Source organism: Delphinapterus leucas, chromosome 21, assembly GCF_059928025.1.
Source record: "Delphinapterus leucas isolate spDelLeu-1000000601 "Yukka" chromosome 21, BTC_Dleu_Yukka2, whole genome shotgun sequence".
Taxonomy (NCBI): domain Eukaryota; kingdom Metazoa; phylum Chordata; class Mammalia; order Artiodactyla; family Monodontidae; genus Delphinapterus; species Delphinapterus leucas.
Genome location: NC_143149.1, coordinates 22,223,079 through 22,240,290, shown reverse-complemented (window position 1 = coordinate 22,240,290; position 17,212 = coordinate 22,223,079). Strand labels below are relative to the sequence as shown.

At 46.2% G+C, this 17,212-nt stretch overlaps 1 pseudogene; it reads right to left on the bottom strand.

Moving 5' to 3' along the window:
- Window positions 1-1,245: 1,245 nt before the first annotated feature.
- LOC111173579 (small ribosomal subunit protein eS7 pseudogene) lies at window positions 1,246-2,228 on the bottom strand (annotated as a pseudogene).
- Window positions 2,229-17,212: the final 14,984 nt, after the last annotated feature.

Genomic DNA, 17,212 nt, shown 5'->3' with positions numbered 1-17,212 from the left:
TGTAGATAAATTCATTTCCACATGTGATATCATATGACATTTGTGTTTCTCTGTCTGACTTACTTCACTCAATATGACAATCTCTAGGTCCATCCATGGTGCTGCAAAGGGCATTATTTCGTCCTTTTTTATGGCTGAGTAATATTCCATTGTATATATGTATCACATCTTCTTTATCCATTCCTCTGTTGATGGACATTTAGGTTTCTTCCATGTCCTGGCTCTTGTAAATAGTGCTGCAATGAACTCTGGGGTGCATGTATCTTTTCAAATTGTGGTTTTCTCCCGATTTATGCCCAGGAATGGGATTGCTGGATCATATGGTATCTCTAGTTTTAGTTTTCAAAAGGCCAGTTTCAATCTCTGATCCCACAGGTCCTGTGCTAGAACCACTTCTCTCCATGTCCCCTCAGGGGCCTGGCCAGCCTGGGAGTGTCAGAGCCAAGGCTGGGTTGCAGCCTTGTTCTTTCCTGGCTCCACAGTGAATACTTACCTTGGAGATTGTTATTACCACTCTGTGCTTGGCTGCATTATCCTGAAGCCTTGTGCCATTAGCAGACTGGCTTTCCACACTTCAGGAACTGACTCATGTACTTCCCCCCAGGGCTCGCAGAAGAATGGTCTAATTTCCAAAGCTGGCCAGCACTTCAGGCCAGAATTGGCACCAGCCGCCGTCCAAGGCCTGGTGAGAAGGGCTTGTTTGCCTGAGAGGATTAAACACAGCGCAGTCGGCTAAGCTTCCACGGAGCCGGCTAAAGGACTTCAGCCCTAATCTCTTACTACTGAGGGTCTTGTCAGCAACGACCAGCCATGACAGCCTTTCTCTATGGCTGATGTTGCTCGTCGACGCCACTCCAAGGATGTCACAGCCCGTCTCTTTGCTGTCGCCTTTACCTCCCCTCTACAAACTCCATTTTTATTCTTCTGAAGAATGGCCCATCTCCCTCCCTCTCCTCACCCTGTTTCTTTCACCCACCAGGCTGCCCGTCTCACTGAACAGGAAGAGGAACGGTAGTCACAGGCTCACATCCTCCTTTCCAAAGAACTTACCTAAACAGAACATTCACTTTTTTAAAAAATTAATTTATTTTATTTATTTATTTTTGGCTGGGTTGGGTCTTCGTTGCTGCGCGTGGGCTTTCTCTAGTTGCGGTGAGTGGAGGTTACTCTTCGTTGCGGTGCGCCAGCTTCTCATTGCGGTGGCTTCTCTTGTTGCAGAGCATGGGCTCTAGGCGGGCAGGCTCAGTAGTTGTGGCACGTGGGCTCAGTAGCTGTGGCTCACAGGCTCAGTAGTTGTGGCGTACGGGCTTACTTGCTCCGCGGCATGTGGGATCTTCCCGGACCAGGGCTCGAACCCGTGTCCCCTGCATTGGCAGGCAGATTCTTAACCACTGCACTGCCAGGGAAGCCCAGAACATTCACTTTTTTCAAAAGAAAACTTCTTTTTTTAAAAATTGTGAATAATATTTTATTTAGTCAGTTTTGTTTACAACTGGAACTCTAGGAATTCAAAATTATCCTCCTTGCCTGTGAGTTTCTTATAGACACCAGAAAATGTTTCAACCTCGTGTTCCACATTGTTCTGCTGTGCTTTATCCAAATGAACCTTTATGAGTCGGCTGCCATCCACTCTCTTGCCCACAATCTCACTAGGGAAAGCCAAGTCCTCCAGGATGGTGTCGTGCACGGCAGTCAGAATGCGGCTCCTGGGATGCTTTTGCTTATTTTTTGTATGGCTTTTTCGAGTTGGCTTAGGCAGAATTCTCCTCTGAGCAATAAAGACAACGTGCTTCCTGCTGAACTTCTTCTCCAACTCACGCACTAGCTGGACCTGGAGTTCCTGGAAAGATTTCAGTTGCGGAACGGGAACAAAGATTATGATAGCTCTCCGACCACCACCAACTGCAATTTCCTTGGCGGCCGTGATGTTCAGCTTCCGCAGCTGGGCCTTGAGGTCCGGGTTCATCTCCAGCTGCAGGAGGGCCTGGGAGATGCCCAACTCATACTCGTCCAGCTTCTTGCTGTTGGGCTTCATGATCTTCACGCTGGAACTGAACGTGGCCTTGCTGACATCAGCAACCCTAAGTGCCCATGCAACCACGTTCAAGCATAGCAAAATCAAAAGAAACTTCTGACTGGAGAAAGCAGGGTGAAAGTCTGCGTTCGTGAGCAACCTCGACCCACAGGCCACCTCTCGATTCTGATTTAATGTTCTTTCCTCTGTTGGTTCTAACACCGACCCTGGAGTCAAAGGTCATGATCAAAAGTCAGTTTTCCCACAGTGCCCTTCTGCAGCATTGAAATATTTAAATTCTTTTCTTTTCTAATAGAGCTATATTTTCCTCTCTGGTCAAGGAGCTATTAGAAAGTGTGTCAGTTGCAAAAAAGAAAATGCTAACTAATGTATCAATATTTTATTTAAGATTTTTGCATGAGATTTATTAGCAAAACTGGCCTTCTGTTTGTGAGTTCTGTGTGTGCATGATATACCATCAGTGTCAAATTTTGGCATCAGCGTTATGCTGGCTGTATAAGACGACGTTGGAAGCATTTATTTTCCTTACTCTAGAAAGGTTCTTAAAGTGTTAGAGTGACTTATTTCTTAAAGATTTAAAATAATTCATTTGTGAAATTATCTGGGTCTGCCATCTAGACAACTTCCCAACATCATATATGGTAATTCCTTAGGTTATCCCATGTGTTTGCTTAGAATTGAGCATAAAGTTTTTTCAAAATTTCAGGGCTTCTCTGGTGGCGCAGTGGTTGAGAGTCCACCTGCTGATGCAGGGGACACGGGTTCATGCCCCAGTCTGGGAAGATCCCACATGCCGTGGAGCGGCGGGGCCCGTGAGCCATGGCCACTGAGCCTGCGCGTCCGGAGCCTGTGCTCCGCAACGGGAGAGGCCACAGCAGTGAGAGGCCTGCGTACCGCAAAAATAAAAAAAAATTCATCCATCTTTGTGTTATTTCCCCATTCTCCTTTCTAATTTTATGGACTTGTATTTTGTCCCTCAGTTTTGGGAGGGGTGGGATATTAATGGTTTATCTCTTTCATTTAAAACCATTAGACTTTGGATTCATTTTTTTTCTGCCAAAAATCTATTTTTTTAAATTTATTCATTTCAACTCTCAACATAATGTCTTCCTTTTGTTTTCTGTAATTAGCTTGGGTTCTCTTTCAGACTTCTTGAGTTGAATAATCAATGCATTATTTGGATTATTTTTTATTTATTAATGTTAAGTGCTTAAACCTAACAATTTTCCTCTGAGCATTGCTTTAATCATATTCTTAGGTTATGAAGCACAGCTTTTAAATTTATTCATAATTATTATTATCTAGGTTTTCCGCTTAAATGGGCTGGGCTCTCTGCTCTGAGTATCTACCTACTTTAAGTTTGGGGCTTGCCTCTCTTTTGCAGTGAGAAAGGCTGGGGGAGCGGGGGTCTTAGAACACACAGAGGGCTGGTTCTAGGGTTCCATCCTATGCCATCCACACATCCCCCGCCATTCTGAAACGACAAACTTTAGAATCCCACTACAGAAACGGCCCTTCTTTCTCCTGTGTCCTCTCCAGGAATTTAAACTTAATTGTTCCAAGTATAGCACCCCAGGTTGGGTTTTACAGAATTCTTTCACTTACTTTCAGAGATGTTAGCATCCTGCTTTGGATCTAAAGAGGGGATGCTTCATTATCCATTCAGTCAACGTTTGTCGCGTGTCAGGCTCTGGGCTGTTGCCGGCACCCTTGCTCCTGCTACTCTAGTTCAATTAGTGCCAAATATTCTTCAGAATGGTTTGGGGATTATAGATATTATTTTCTGTATGTTCCAGGAAGAGAAAGGGACAGATAGCATTTTATTCCACCATCTTTTGTCAAATATGTCAGCAGTTAATTTGTTGACCAATACTAGCAACGTTTTTTAGAACTATGGGACTCACAGTCAACTTAAGCTTAATTTCCAAGTGACCCACCTTCAGGAATAGAAAAAGAATTCTCTTGACTTAAGCATTTCCCAAGCACTAACTGATCTTTCGTCTCCTAAATAACATTCACCTTTATGCCTTTTACCTTCCATCAAGCAGCAGAGTTTATTGGCCTGATTTATCCTGCTGAAAACACGAGGCGGGGCTGGTAACAACGTGAGAGGGCTGAGTCCTGCCCTTGTCCAAGGAGAAAGTCCAAACTCCCAGCTCTTTGCAGACCTAACTTTGAATTTGAAAATGTGCTTAGCTTCTCTTGTTACTGCCCGAGGCTGTCTGCTGGGGTAGGGGAGAGCCTGGCAACAACAGCTAATGAGGAAGGTCAGAAGGCGTGTCAATAAGCCCACTGGCAGAACTTTTTCTTTTCTTCAACCTGCACAAATTGGTCCACAGTGATACCCAGTAAGAGGGACCCTCAGTCCTCGGGTCACACAGTTCCTGTGGCTCCCCTGGACAAGACCAACCCCAAAGAAGGAGATTCAAAACCTAATCATTAAAAAAATGGTATTTTAGTATTTAGGGAACAAATTAATAAGTCATACACACTTAAAAATTCATGAATTATTTCCTCTAGGGTAATAGCAATGCCCTTTCTTGATCCCTGAGTGAAAGGTGGTTATGGAAGTCTGACCAACAGTAAGGATGCAAAACAAATGCATTAAGATGTGGAAGAAGTTTATAAATATTACCCCACTACCTATTTAATAAAATGCTTTCTTTTTAAGGAATAAAATATGTTTTTCATAAAAAAGAAGCTAATCATAAATCACACTGGAGGTTTTACATACAACCAGAAAATTGTCAGACGGAGTAGAGTGTCTCTCAGGCAGACTTTTGTTCTGTGTTCCTGGTCTCCCTCAGCCTGTGCTGGATGTCCTGAGCTTCCAGAGAGAGCTTGGAGACCAAGTCCAGCTCCGCTCTTGGAGAAACCAAAGGCAGTGCCAGGTGAGTGTGTAGGCACTTTTCAGCCACCTGCCTTGTGTTACAATGCTTCAAAATGGCTTCAAGCCAGAAACCCACTCCATACACTGGCTCAGGCTTTTAAAATTAGAAAGAAAAAAAATCCTCCTGCAGTAAGAGTTGGCAGGCTCTCCTTGAGGGGACGTGGCAGATGCCCTGTCTCCATACAGTTTTGGGGGATGTCGTATCTTTGAATTTAGCCTCTCTTCCTAGCCCTTTCTGAAAGAGGAGAGTGTCACCAAGTTATCTTCCAAGACAGATGACTCTTCTACTTATTTTTTCAAAGGAGTGGTGGGAGATGGAGAAGAAGTGACCAGAGAGATGGTGGTGGGAATCCATGGTCTCTGAGGCACTCTGTGATTGTGTGGGGGGCGGAGCTGAAGCACAGGACAGGCGTGCATGGATAAGGACTTGACACAAAAGGCTGGGCAATCTAGAGCTGGCTTCTAGAAGATGCTTTCCTCTGGACCCAGCTCTCATAAGAGGCAAGATTCACTGAGCTGGTCAGGAAAGTAGCAGAATAGAGGTGATGGCAGCATTGAATGTTTCGCACCACAGGCCAGCCTAACCCTTCTGGGGAGCCGACAGAGGCTCTGGGCTAAGAATGACCTCTCCTTCTAGAACTATCTTTGGAACCCTAAAGCTGACTTTCATCCTGAGGGTGTCTGTCAAACTCCAGTGGTCGGGCCACATGAGGAAAAAGCCTCCAGGAATCCCCTGGTGGTCCAGTGGTTAGAACTCAGAGCCTCCACTTCAGGGGGCACGGATTTGATCCCTGGTCTGGAAACTAAGATCCTACAAGCCGCTCGGCAGCACAGCCAAAAAAAAAAAAAAAAAAGAAAAAGGCTTGGGACCTCACAAAGCACAGGATCCGGTAGAAGATCTTCACACAGTGAAGAGACCCCAATAGGTTATATTTTCCGTGTGGACATGAATTGGATATATGCTGTCCCTCCCCACTACCACCCAGACATCAAGGCAAACTGCCTTTCTCCAACCTTAGTACTTGGGTAAAGGAACAAACTCTCTGCCTTGGTTATTCATAAACACAAGGCTATTGTATAATTTTCCAACTTCAATCCACACTATCTGGGTAGTCCCAAAAAACTGAAGTGCAGAATTCGTATAGAGTGCTGCTGGGTTGGAAGTAGTCCTAGGCTCATGGAAAAGCAAGTCCTCTCAGATTTGCCTCAAAGAATTGCCATAGATAAAACTTTCGAAAAATATGAGCTCATCAGCACAGATCACAAACTTCACAAAGACAGCAGGTCCATAAGCGTGATTCAGCTGAAAAAACAGACAAGGACGCAGCTTTCCAAAAGCTTCAGAGGGCTTCCCTGGCGGCGCAGTGGTTGGGGGTCCGCCTGACGATGCAGGGGACGCGGGTTCGTGCCCCGGTCCGGGAGGATTCCACATGCCGCGGTGCGGCTGGGCCCGTGAGCCATGGCCGCTGAGCCTGCGCGTCCGGAGCCTGTACTCCGCAACGGGAGAGGCCACAGCAGTGAGAGGCCCGCGTACCGCAAAAAAAAAAAAAAAAAAAAAAAAAATAATAATGCATTGTCAAATATAAAGATCAAGTAACGAAGTGTGAACATGATTCTAATTACTTTAAAAAAGATATAACATATTTATATCATATATGCACAGGTAAAGGATAAGGAGGAAATACACTAAAATACATGCAACAGAAACTCAGGATAGCAGGGTTGCAAGCATTTTTAGTCTTCTTTATACCTTTCTATATTCCTATAATGAATGTGGATTATTTTTATAGTCAGAAAAGAATGACAAAAAGAAAAGCAAGCGATACTTATAGAACTGATCATTTAACATGAAAAAGTATGTTAGAAGTGGGGACCAGTCTGCTCATGTTGTCTTACATAAGCATTATTGGGTTTCCCACTACTGTCACAGCTTCACGGTCATGAACAACAAAAAGGAGATAAAGAATGTGCCCCTGACAAACTTGCCTCCTTTGCCAGGTGGCTCAGAGCTGGCCTATGCCTGGTTCTGTGATCTCCTGTAGCTCCCTGCTGTGCAACGCGCAAGCTCATCCTCCTTTTCCTCTGAGACATGATGACACGATGTGGGGATAGAGGATTCAAAAGTCTATAATAAGCACTCAGTATTGGGTTCTTAAAAGAGTAACCCAAAATGCTCTGGGAACCTGAATGTTTCACAAGGCACATATGCAATTTCTTATGAAAGTTCCCTATTACCATGTTTCTTTTTGAGCTAAATTTGTTCTTTCTCTAGCTGGGCTTTCTACCAGAGAGAGAGAGAGAGAGAGAGAGAGCGGAAATGGCTTTTTCCATAAAGTCCCATGAGGATGCTCTGATGACATTGGAAAAGCTTTTCCTCACTCATCTACTCACTGTTGACTTGTAAGATTATGTCTCCTCATCTTCAGAAGAGAGAATAATGCTGACTTCCTCTGAAGTCCTGAGATGAGAAATGATGTGTTGCTAGAAACGGTAATATCATGGAAATGTGGAATCCTCCATCAGTGTGGCTCTGAGTCCCTCCATCTATCCATCCATCCATCCATCCACCTATTCACCTGTCCATCCATCCACCTATCCATCCAATTTGTATAGAAACAATTATGCATCATGCATAGTACCAGCTGCTGCAGTGAAGGGAATAAGGTATAATCCTTGCCCTTGAGAACCTCATGAGCAAACAAAAAGAGGCATGTGCCGAGCTCACTGTAGTGCAGGTTACACTAAGTGCGAGTGTTTGCCATTTGTGAAATGCCAGGGAGGAGATAAGAGCGCAACTCATTTCGCCTGCCTTAAGAGTGACTGATCCTCGCACTGGGGATGAAACATGTAAGCCTAAGAAACAGTTATCTAACAAATCCCAGTGATATTCCCATGAGTGACCCTGGACTCAGAGTTCAAGGAGAACAAGCTAAGGAAAGTGCCCTGCCTGTCCCAGAGATGTGCTGTCGCCACGCCCTCAGAAGCAACAAAAGTGTATTTCTGTGAAAATGTGCATCTCCTCTGCGAGTGGGCAAGTCTGCTGGCACATTTTTTTTTTTTTTTTGCGGTGCGCGGGCCTCTCAGTGTCGTGGCCTCTCCCGTTGTGGAGCACAGGCTCCGGATGCGCAGGCTCAGCGGCCATGGCCCACGGGCCCAGCCGCTCCGCGGCATGTGGGATCTTCCCGGACCGGGGCACGAACCCGTGTCCCCTGCATCGGCAGGCGGACTCTCAACCACTGTGCCACCAGGGAAGCCCTGGCACATGTTTTTACAAGTTGTTTTCATCAGCTTCTCACCTGCTCAACTGAAATTCCCAGGCCTCACGAGACCCGTTGCTTAACCAGGGTAGAGCTTAGTTCCATGTAGGACTGACAGGGCTGGCATTTAAAGCAATCACAACAGCAGGTGGATGCCCTAAATGTCCCAGGAGCCCATTTTCCAGACCAGCACCGTCCAACGCTGACAGGAATGCACTGTCAGATACTGTAGCCTCTCGCCCATATGGTGAGTGAGTTCTTAAAATGTGGCCAGTGAGACTGCAGAATGGAATTTTTCATTTTATCCTATTTTAATTTTAGTAAATTTGATTCAAATACCTTAATTTTAATTCATTCAAATTTAAATCACGGCTACTATACTGAATAGCAGAGTTCTAGATCATGGTGCTGAAGGACATAGTGAGGTAAAGACTTTTCCTCGAGCGAACAGGCGCCCTGGGAATTCACAGAATCACTCAGCTCCCAAACCGGACCACGGCTCTCAACAGCCAGACGGGCCCACGCCACGGAGTCCAACTTCTCATCTCTCTCCACCCCCAGAACCAACTGCAATCTAAAGGACTCACGGGACCGCTTAACCCAAATCCCATTAGCCTGAATCTTAACCCCCTGCTCCTTGTCTTTGCCAATTCAAGACGTTTCATCAGAGTGAATGGAAAGATCAGGACACTTTCAACGGCACGTCAATAGATCCTGGGATGGGGCCCAAGAGTATGAATTATGAAAAGCATGTCTAGGTAATTCTTCTGTGCTGCCAGATTTAGAAGCCTTGTTGCTTCATACCAGCAACAGAAACACAGTAGAGAATTTATCATAATGGGAGCATTTCCTCACACACGTATTTATTGAGCAGAGGATATGAGCTAGGCTTTAGTGTAAGTTAGGGAAATAGCGGTGAACGAGACAGACAAGAGGGCTGTTACATACTCTTGCGTGGGGAGACAAAAATAAGTGTAAACAAATAAAAAGACAATTTCAAGAAGAGAGTGTTCATCAACATGCAGGAAAAGAGTGTAATGAAATAGAGAATGATGAGGTTTGGGAGCTGCTTTAAACCGAGGTGGGGGACATCCTCTCTTAGGAGGCGACAATAAAGCTGAGACTTGAACCATGCAGTTAATTATGCCACGGTCTGGGGGGAAAGCATTGCAGGCAGAAGGAACAGCAAGTGCAAAGACCCTGACACAGACACAAGTCAGGGCTGCCTGAGGTCTAGAATGAAGGCCAGTGTGATGAACCTAGAGAGCAAGCCGAGAATGGAGGCAAGGAAGATGGGGTCAGATCATGTAGACAGGGGTCAGATTACATATATGGCACATGGCTTAAATTTTATTCTGTAATATGATTAGACACCATTAGCAAGATTTAAGCAAGAGAGCAATATGCAGATTTACACTCTTAAGAAGTTATTTTGCCCGTTAGGTAGAGAATGCAGTACAGTAGGGGAAGTGTGGACACCCAGAGAGAGGAGTTCTTGCTGCCATCTAGGAGGAGATAATGATTTGGATGTGGTGAGACGTAATTAGATTGTGGGATATATTCTGAAGTTAGAGCAAATAGGACTATGGCACTCAACGTGGGATATAACTGAAAAAAAGGAGTCAAAGATAAACGATTCTTAGCTTTTGGATCTGAGAACTGGGTAGATGAAGGAGTCCTTTGCCTCACAACAGAATCTTGGGGGAGATCCCTCCAAAGAGGGATGCGAAGACATTTGATTTGAGGTGTCTATTAGACATCCAAGCAGAGATGTCATAGAGGCAGCTTCCTTAGGGGAAAGACGAGGACTCTGGAAAGATAGAGTTGAAAGTCATGAATATATAGATGGTATGAGACTAAAAGAGATTACCTGGAGAAAGAGTGGAGAGGAGAGGAACAAAGGGAAGAGAAGAGAAAATTCTGAAGGTTCAACGCCAGGGGAATCTAACATTAAGATGTCAGGCAGAAGAGAATGGAAAAAAGCAACAGTATGGTAGGTAGGATGAAAACCTAGAAAACATGGTATCCTGGGACCCTGGAGAAGAAAAAGTTTTAAGAAGGAGGGAGGGGGTCAACCATGACAATAGCTGGTGGGAAGTTTTGTAAGAAGGAGCAGAGAACTGGCCTCTGGATTAAGTAAGTGGAGGTCAGCGGTTCCCCTCTGAGAGAGTTGGGAATGAAGAAGCTGGCTGGGAGAGAATGGAGGGTGAGAAAATTAGAGACAGTGATAACCCATAACGTTTGAGGAGTTTTACTCTAAGGAGAAGCAGAGAGATGGGCCGTGGTTGGGCCGGAATATAGGTCAACGGAACGTTCGTTTGTTTTTGTTTTTAAGATGACCTATGTCAAGTCAGATGTACATGTCCACGAGGATAATCGTAGAGTACGAAAGCTTTTGAAGATGCAGAATGATGAGCCAGTCTCACTGCCCTACGAGAAATCAGTCTGTGGTCATCTGGAGAACCCAGAGACCACTGCGTGTCTGAGTCATACGATGAGAGCTACGCCTGTGGACACTCTTGAGTTTCCGTGTATGAAAATAAAGGCTAATTTTAATTGGATTGGACAGTGGGAATGTGGCCACTAACAGCTTGACATCTTGGTCTTTTAACAACTCTGGGTGGTGATTCCATCAGTTGGCATGCATCTTACCACCCAGTGAGGCGTACCCCTTATGATACGGCCCCTGGAGGAGCTGGAGGCACTGGTTGACTCACCAAGCCACGTGCTCCCTTGAGTGTGCACCACACATACGGCAGTCCCCTTGGACTTCCATCCGCTACTGCAACCGAGGGCCAATCCCCACCCCCACCCCCCAGATAGCGTGGACAGGGCTGGGCTTTAGAATCATTGCCCTACTCACCTGGGGTCCGCTTCCTTCACCCATGGTTGTCCTTTTCGCCCTTAACAAGTCTTCGCTTTCGGGCAGTAGACACTCAAGATGTCACAGGAACTTGGTATAGGAGAGCTGGTTCGTCAGTCTCTTCCTTTCTTGTGACTTGCTCAGCTGTAAGAAGTCAAGAGGAGATGTATGGGTGGAGATGGAACCAGGCACACTCTACCCATCGATATGGATACATTGCTACAGAGCCAGGTGTCTAAGAAGGTTTTTTTTTTTTTAAAGGGATAGACTATTCCTGCTCTCCTCTCAAACCCCAAAGCACAGGCTTTTTTAATAAGGACCACCAAATACCTGGCAATGCCCATGATGGAGCAAACTGCTACCCTCCAGGCTGAGGACAGAGTGGCAGTAGGCAACAGACCCAGATCCAGCTATGGAATCCAGTTCTGCAGGAAGCAGTACATGTTACTATCTGCCTTGACAGCTGAGGTCTGCTTTATAAATGGCATCATGGCTGCATTCCCAGCCCACCCTGGGAACAACTGCCTAGGCCTTGCCATCGAAACACCAGTAATCCAAGTGGGTGAGTGCACACTCCCATGCTGGGATGCCCAGGCTGAGAAGGGATGCTTCAATGCCACTCTAGAATAGCTTACAGGGCCACAATGCTCAGTGCCATCTGTGATTAAAATGGAGTTTGCTTACTCAAAACAGAGAGCTTTGGTGATTGCTGTTACCCTAGGAAGCCATTTGGGCAAATACTAAAAAGCACAGCTGTGTGGTGCCCTGCAGTGTAACTGCCTTCTCTTTGGTTTCACATGAGCTTGTGTTTGAATGAGAGCGCTCCGGTGGCCACTGGGGGACAATAAAAAGAAAGATCAGATATCACCATCTAAGCATTAAATAACTTGCGAAGCCTGGAAATGACACTCAAGCAAGATGTCAAAGGAAGAGCGCTGTGCTGGCAGGTTCTGGGCTGAAATCTTGCTGGGCTTTTGTTTTTCCTATTTTTGAGGGACCTGAGGATGAACATTACTATAGAATTGTAGAGCAGCTGACGTAATAATTTATAATCAACACCGACTGAAATAGTGATTTGCCCATGGTGTGTGACTAATGATAGAATATTAATGTGATGCCCGTCACACTAATAGTTACGAGAGAGAAAGAGCCTGACAAGGACAGGACATTTAAATCAGAAGGAACCACACAGAAGCAGGAGGCTCTGGAAGGGTGCATCTGGCCTCCCTATGTTCTCACCAACATGGATTCTCACGTACCCCTCCAGTGAGAATTTAGCCCCCGGAGTGCAAAACCTCATCCTCTTGGTTGACCAGGACACCTAGGAAAGGCTCAGCAAAGTGAAGTAGGTGGAGTGACATCCCGCTTCCAGGGCAGAAATCTCAGAGGGTGTGTAAAGCGTTCTCAGGGCAGGAAGAAAGGTTGTATGTGCCTGGGGGCTTGCTCAGCTAATGCAGTCAGCTACCCTGGAACTTCTGAATGACCCTGCTTAAGCAGCCCTTGCGTGTCCCTGGGGGCACCAGATGTGGAAGAAATCTTGGAGCTGGTTGAAGCAGCTGCCCTGTGCTCCGTCTTCCCTTTCTCTCCTGTGACTCAGGCCCGCATGAGCACCCCTACCTTCCTGAGGCAGAAAGGCCCTTCGAACAGCAGTCTTAAACAATAGAAATTTATTCTCTCACAGTGCCGGAGGCCAGCAATCTGGAATTAAGGTGTCAGCAGGGCCATTTTTCCTCCAAAAGCCCAAGGGGAGGAGCCTTCCTTGCCTCTGAGCACTTCAGCTTCTGGTGGCTCCTGGCTTTCCTTGGCTTGTGGCTGATCTCTGCCTCCGTCTTCCCATGGCTGTACTTGCTCTGCATCTGTGTCCAAACCTCCCTCTCCTTTCTCTTATAAAGACACCAGTCATTGGATGTAGGGCCTTCCCTTAAATCGAGGATGATCTCATCTCAAGATCCTTAACTAATTACATCTGCAAAGACCTTATTTGCACATCAGGTCACATTCTGAGGTTCCAGATGGACATGAATTTGGGAGGGGACACTATTCAACTCACCACATCAGGGAACATATAAGTTAGTAACAGGGATGAGACAAATAGCTGTCAATTAGAATACAAGGTAGAGTATGAGCTCTGGAGGACACTGGTGATGAGTGATGGCTATGCAAAGGAGGGAATATTCCCATTCAGCAGATCTGGAGGAAACAGTGGATAAAGTCATTGGAAAGATAAGCCTCGAAGGATGATTTTGTAAGCTGGGGCATTTCTGGAAGAGGAAAAGCCCGCGTACAAAAACAGACAAGAGAAGGAGAGGCTGTGCAGTGAACATGGGATTCTGCTTACTGTTCTATTTTGAAGAATAATCATTGGCCACTTTATACGTGACCCTGCACCTTGATTACAAGCACCCAGTACAGCGCTTTGCACATTTCAGAGAGCTGGTTGATATTTGGTGACTGATAACATGGGAAAGTTTAACTCTGCTTCTCCCACTCATTCTCAAATTGCTAAGCTAACCTTTGTGGTCATACACATTATCTTCACCAACAGGCACTAAATAATACAATCAATGTAACGATTAATTACTTAATTCAAATAAACAGCTAATTAAAGTCAAGTCTACAAGGGTAACATGGTCCTAATTACTAAGCTGGCTAATTGTTTCCCATATTCCTGGAACAAATTCCTACTTCATTGTCTTTCTTTCATGCAACAAATTGATGGTTTACAATGTGCAGGGCACTGACTAGGGAAATCAGTAATGAGGAGCACGGAACGGCCCCTGCTCTGTGCTGTTCACAGGACACGTCACCCAAATGCCTACACGCCACCTGCCGGTGACCACAACGTGAAGTCACATTTCCTTTCATACCCAAGTTACGATGACTCTGGGTTCCTACCTGCCAACTTGCCAAGGGTCTCCTTCAACAAGTATTCCCGAACAGTCATGAGGTTGCCCACCTTGGTTTGTGAATTGGTCCTTCCTGTCCTTTGCTAACTGTTCACTCAGGGGGACAGAAACTCAGGCCAGCGGTCTCAGCCTGACTCCTAACTGCTGCTTCCAGACCACCCTGCCTGAGTGAGGAGGGGCCCGGGGCCACTGCCAGCCCCGCCGGGGTCGTCCTAGCTTTCTGTGGGGATTGCCCTCTGCTCCCAGGGCCCCGCTCTCCCGGGCAGGGTCCCGTCTCTGTTTAGCATCTGAGGTGCCACAGGATTAAGGTTCTGCCTGGTTATCTGGTTGTTTGAGCTCCATCTCCTTCACCTGTCCTCAGCCTCCTGTGGATGCGAACATTGTTTCTCAACCCTCACTTCCAGGTGCTACCCACAAGATGGTCCTAGGTTGATCAATAGAGCAGAATCTCAGAGAATCACAGAATGCTTCACCTTCACAGAATGCAAGGGATTTCATTAGCCACTTGCTCCAACTTCCTCATTTTACAGAGATTAAACAATTTTTTCCCAAAACCATACACATAACTATTTAATTTTATGGATGCCATTATCAATCGTATTAGTATCCTAAGGCTGCTGTGACAGAGTGCCACAAACCGAGCAGCTTAAACAACAGAAACATATTGTCTCACAGTTCTAGAGACTAGAAGCCTGAGGTCAAGGTGAGGGCAGGTTTGTGTCCTGCTGAGGGCTGCGAGGGAGCATCTGCTCATGCCTCCACCCCAGCTTCTGGTGTTTGCCTGGCATCCTTGGCATTCCTTGGCTTGTAGAAGCATCATCCCAGTCTCCACCTTCATCTCCACATGGCATTCACCCTGTGTGCATGTCTGTCTCCAGATTTCCCCCTTTTTAAGGATACCAGTCATTAGATTAGGGGTCCACCCTCCTCCACTAGGATCCCATCTTATTACTTCTGCAGTGACCCTATTTCTAAACAAGGTCATATTCTGAGATACTGGGGGTTAGGACTTCAGTGTATGAGTGTGGAAGGGTAGGGACACGATCCAACCCATAACATGTCCTCACTCGCATCACAGCGTGCGGCTTGGTGGGGATTCATCTCTACACGCGATTGGAGTCTGTCAAGACAAAGGATCGTGAGCTCCCGGAAGCAGGCACAACTGTTTTTGGCTGACGTGATCTGTGTTTACCTTAAAACATATGTTGACTTTCCAAACTCCATCTCACTGTCTCCAAAACTACTTTGCCTCAGAAATGTTCAATAGGGTCTCATCAGGGTGGATGCCTCTCAGGAAACCCAGGGTGTTTAAGCGTGATGGGTGCATCGGAACCTCCCAGCCCATATAGGGGAATAGCCAATGCCAGCACACTCTGTGGTTGCCCACAGTTATTCCAGCCTTCCAGTCAGAGCCTCCTCCAGCAGCCGTTGACATTTATTTAGAAACTAATTGTGCTGCGGTTTGGGACATGAAATGGAAAAAGATGGGTTCACATTGCAATCCATCTTGGAATGAAATGGCTATTGTGGCTCCAGCAGAAAATTGTTCCATTAAGTCAAAGGCAAACCTCAATTCGAAGGACAGAAAGGCCAGAGCCTCGAGATGAGGGTCTCTGTGTTTCAGAAGCACCACTGCATTTTAATAGCACCGCGGACCTCATAACGCTCAGGTCCTGCCGCCTGTAGAAATACTTTACTCTCCCTCCCTTTCCCTAAACAGTTAATTCTCAGTTATCCACAAGCATTTTAACCACAGCAGCATTCTAGTCTCAGACTGTTGGACCCTCCTCTTCTAAGAAAGCTATGCCTTCCTTTCTAACATTTGGACTGTCCCCATCCTTTGAACTCTACTGCATGTAGAATCTGGACCCCTCATTCAACAACCAGCAGAAAACCTTATAGAACACCTGTTTTACTGCACATACATACCTGGGAGCCTTTTAGAAATGCAGACTCTTGGGCTCCACTCCAGACCTACTGAATCAAAATCTGCATTTTAACATGTCCCCATGAGAATGCATCTGCTCTCCCAGGGTGAGGGCTGGGTGCAGACCCTCAATAGATAATTGTCAAACCAGTGAATGGTTGCATATCTCTGGGGCACATACTCCGTCCTCTCTCAGCTGACCACCATTAGGGGTCATAGAATGCAAATGACTATTAACATTAATTATTCATCTCCCCAGACTCACTTAGTTCTCTGCCAAACAATCAGTATTTTGATATAACACGTGGTCCATCCGAATTTCTGAATGAAACATAAATATTTGCTTGATTTTCTGCTGTTTTGCATTCTCTGTGTCATTGTTTTAACAACCCTACAAGGATTGTCAAAGTTAATTCAAACTTTTTATAGTTTTTAAGTTGAGGATTAGAGAATGCTGACCCTGAAAAGGAATGTCAGGATCGCTGAGGTCAACCTCTTCACTTCACAGATGAGGACACCAAGTCACGGTCAACTCATGGCCTTAGTTAGGCAAGTTCACCTACACCTTTGGTCCTGTGCGTTCTAGACACAGGACACCGAATCGTGCTACCCTGGGCTGGCTGGGCTGTTGTACAAGGTGTTTGGCCTGGTAACTTCTCACCATCTAACCAGATCGAGAGGACTGCACACTGAACGAAATTTCTTCTCTTCTGCTCTATCCTACTCTCGAAGCTCTTCCCAGAGCTCACTGGTGCAGACTGGGAGAGGAGAGAGAAGGAAATGAGAGTCCTTATCACTGTCTTCACGCTCAGAATAAAAATGCTACTAAGGTGTCTGCAAACTATCCCAGGTACAAGGGACCCGTGCAAGGGGGAGAATTCTGGAGACACCCAGAAACGCTGAGAGCCTCACCACCTCCAGTTTCACTCAGTTCTTTGAGAAATAACTAGACATCAGAGGTGGCTTTCCTCTCCATCTTCTTTTTTTTTGTTTTTTTTTTTTTTGCGGTACGCGGGCCTCTCACTGTTGCGGCCTCTCCCGTTGCGGAGCACAGGCTCCGGACGCACAGGCTCCGGACGCACAGGCTCAGCGGCCATGGCTCACGGGCCCAGCCGCTCCGCGGCATGCGGGATCCTCCCGGACCGGGGCATGAACCCGTGTCCCCTGCATCGGCAGGCGGACTCCCAACCACTGCGCCACCAGGGAAGCCCTCTTCTCCATCTTCTGTGTGTTTTCACGATGCCAAAGAATCATCAGCAGTAGAGATGCTCGGAAATCAAGCTCCCAGGCTCTGATTAGTTAACTCATTCAACTAACTGCGGCACAGAAGAGCA